At 48.4% G+C, this 3,219-nt stretch overlaps 1 long non-coding RNA gene across 1 annotated transcript in view; it reads left to right on the top strand.

The window, feature by feature from the left end:
- The first annotated feature begins 244 nt into the window (after window positions 1–244).
- The window catches only part of LOC112826547 (uncharacterized), an 8,095-nt gene continuing 5,120 nt past the window's right edge, over window positions 245–3,219 (top strand). The window contains exon 1 of the long non-coding RNA XR_003208971.2: window positions 245–325. This is a non-coding gene — a long non-coding RNA (uncharacterized lncRNA). The remainder of the gene's footprint in view (window positions 326–3,219) is intronic.

Below are 3,219 nucleotides of genomic sequence, written 5' to 3'. Positions count from 1 at the left end.
GGGCTGGGCTTCACCACTATCTCCATCTGAGTGATTCTGTTATTCTCACCCCGGGACAGATAATGAGGGGGCTTTCCCAACCACAGCTTCATTGTAACCCATTTGACTATATCTAGGTGACAGTTTTACTGTTCTCTCTCAGGGGAGGGGACCGACGTGTGTCATGAGCCATTGAGCCGGGGTGGGGTGGGGAGGGGGGATAGTTTGTGTGAGTGGAAAGGTGATTATCACTCCTGCGGGGCCAAAGATGGGTGAAGTGCAGGCGGTGAGAAAAACAGCTCCTCAGGCCCGGCCACCCTTAGACAGCGCGCTCTTTCTCCAACAGGTACAGACGGCCTGCAGCTGTTGCTAGGTCCCCCCCCCCCCCCCCGCCGCCCCCGGCTCTCTGATGCTTGCTGGGGCAGAGGTGGGGCAGTGTCTCCATGCTGACGCTTCCCTCTGTGTGGTTTCTGCCGGCCAGGAAGGCCCTCTGGCCTCAGCACTCCTGCTTCTCATCACTTCCCCCCTCCCCCCGAGAGTCCAGTTTATTATCTACTCATTTAAGTGAACTTTATTTCCCCAATCTCTTCACTATAAGCTCTGCTCTTACAAATCCCAGCTTTGACTTTTATAACTATTATCTTTGAAGTGAAAGTCAGCGGCTGAACCTTGACACTGGCTTTGTCTTTGCTGTCCAGGAAAGCACAGTCTTAATTCTCCCCAGGAAGAGATGTGCTGATTTAGAAATTCAAAAGAAGAAAAGCATAGCAATACATGAATATATTTGAAAATGTCTCAAGGCAGGATAACGCTCCTGCTCTTCTCCCACTTAAAACTCTTCAACAGCTTCTTATTGAACTTAAGATAAAGAATATAGTCTTAAATATGGTCCCAAAGAGCCTAAATGATCTGGCTTTTGCATTCCTTTCCAGCTAATTGTCCACCTGGAGGATTGAACGGCAGTTACCCCAGACTGCTTTCTCTACCTTCAAGGAGCTCCATCTCCCATTGGGCCTTCCTTCCATCCACCCAAGGGCCTTCCTCTGGGAAGCATCTCTAGACCCACCCAGCCTCCGTGGTTCTTCTGTGTAACCTCCTTTTATCTGAGGTGCTTCTTTCAGTTGCTGGATTATTTGGTTACTATCTCTCTCCCTGAGTCTGTCAGTTGCCAGAGAACTGATATGGCCTTATCTTTCTCACCACTGGTCTTCAGTGAACGAATGAAGAATGAATGAATGAGAGAGATCGATGAATGGATGGACGCAGGGATGGTAGTTACTTGGTTAAAGATGATCTTGCAGGGCGCCTGGGTGGCACGGTCGGCTGCGAGTCCAGCCTTGGTTTCGACTCAGGTCATGATCTCAGGGTTCTGGAATCAAGCCCCACCTCAGACTCTGTGCCCAGCATGGAGTCTGCTTGAGATTCTCTCTCTCTCCCTCTGCCCCTCCTGCTTGTGTGTGCTCTCTCCCCTCTCTCTCTAAAATAAATGAATAAATCTTAAAGAAAAAAAATGATCTTGCAACTCTGGGTCCTAATCCAGTTTGGTCCATCACAGTGAACAATGAGCAGAACTGGCCTTATGAATGGCCAGAATATACAGAGGCCTATTTGGAATAATTTGAGGTGGGACAATTAAGTCCTTCTAAATCACCTGCTCCCACCCTTTGGAAGTTGTTCTTTGAGCTCAAGAATCTTCTGCCAAAATTCACATAATCCTAAAAGAGCTCAGGCTTCATGAACTATACGTTAGGCAGCTGAATCCACAGCTGAGCCCCAGAGTTCAGGGGGAGTGCAGGGCGTGGGGGAGTCAAAGGAACGGAGGGGCGGGGAGAGATGTGAAGTTTGCAAACCAGACCCTGGAAGAGAAGCCAGCCCATCAAAGCTGTCATCAGCCTCACACACTTGCCAAGCTCTGACGCTTTTACTTTCATGCTTCACGGTCCAGCAAAAAGTCATTTCACTGTTTTGATTTTCTTGCTCCCCAGGAATAAAGATACAAAAACAAAGAGGGGAAACTTCTTTAGGGGCCAGTGGAAGAACATGGACACAGAGACCAAGTGTTTAGTATTTGAATATATCCACTTGGAAAGCTTCACTCATTCGTCTGTTTGTTCATTAAGGAAACACTCTTGCCGATCCTGGAGCAGGCACTGTACTAGGCATTGGAAACAGACAATGAACAAAGCAGACACTGTTCCTCCCCCACAGAATAGGGGGTACTTTCCACAAGGGCTTTTGGAGCAAAAGACATATGTTCTTCTGGATCTGCCCGGACTCCCATGGCTTATAAGTGTTGGGACATGGAGATCTGGGGAAAGTTGAGGGATATATTGCATTCCTGGGAGGCTCGGAGAGATTTGAAGGGGAAGGGACTCAACATTCTCCTTGCCCCTCTTTCTTCGTTTTGGTGACAGGACAGGGGATGATGAGGGGAGAGAGGGACGAGGGTTGGATGCTGAACTCCAGGAAATATCATCATTGTGGTTTGAGTGACTCTCGTGGTCTGATGCCAGCCTGCAGCTTTGAAGCTTTGCTGCAAATAGAGAAAAGATGCTTGATCAGCCAAAGAGGGTTTAACTGGCTGGTGATAAGCATCAGTTAAATTTGCGGCATCTTGGGGCCCCTGGGTGGCTCAGTCGTTGGGCGTCTGCCTTCGGCTCGGGTCGTGATCCCAGGGTCCTGGGATCGAGCCCCGCATCCGGCTCTCTGCTCAGTGGGAAGCCTGCTTCTCCCTTCCCCACTCCCCCTGCTTGTGTTCCCTTTCTCGCTGTGTCTCTGTCAAATGAATAAAATCTTTTTTTTTTAATTTTATTATGTTATGTTAGTCACCATACAATACATCATTAGTGTTTGATGTGGTGATCCACGATCCATTATTTTCGTATAACACCCAGTGCTCCATGCAGTACGTGCCCTCCTTAATACCCATCACCGGGCTAACCCCCCCTCCCCCCTCCCCTCTAGAACCCTGTTTGTTTCTCAGAGTCCATGGTCTCTCATGGTTCATCTCTCCCTCCGATTCCCCCCCCTTCATTTTTCCCTTCCTTCTCCTGATGTCCTCCATGGTATTCCTTATGTGCCACAAATAAGTGAAACCATATGATAATTGACTTTCTCTGCTTCACTTATTTCACTCAGCATCATCTCCTCCAGTCCCATCCATGTTGATGTAAAAGTTGGGTCTTCATCCTTTCTGATGGCTGAGTAATATTCCATTGTATTTATGGACCACATCTTCTT

This window comes from Callorhinus ursinus, unplaced genomic scaffold (assembly GCF_003265705.2).
Source record: "Callorhinus ursinus isolate GAN/ISIS: 27379988/994484 unplaced genomic scaffold, GSC_fseal_2.0 scaffold7, whole genome shotgun sequence".
NCBI lineage: Eukaryota > Metazoa > Chordata > Mammalia > Carnivora > Otariidae > Callorhinus > Callorhinus ursinus.
The sequence above is the reverse complement of the archived record's forward strand: the minus strand, read 5'-3'. Positions and strand labels throughout refer to the sequence as shown.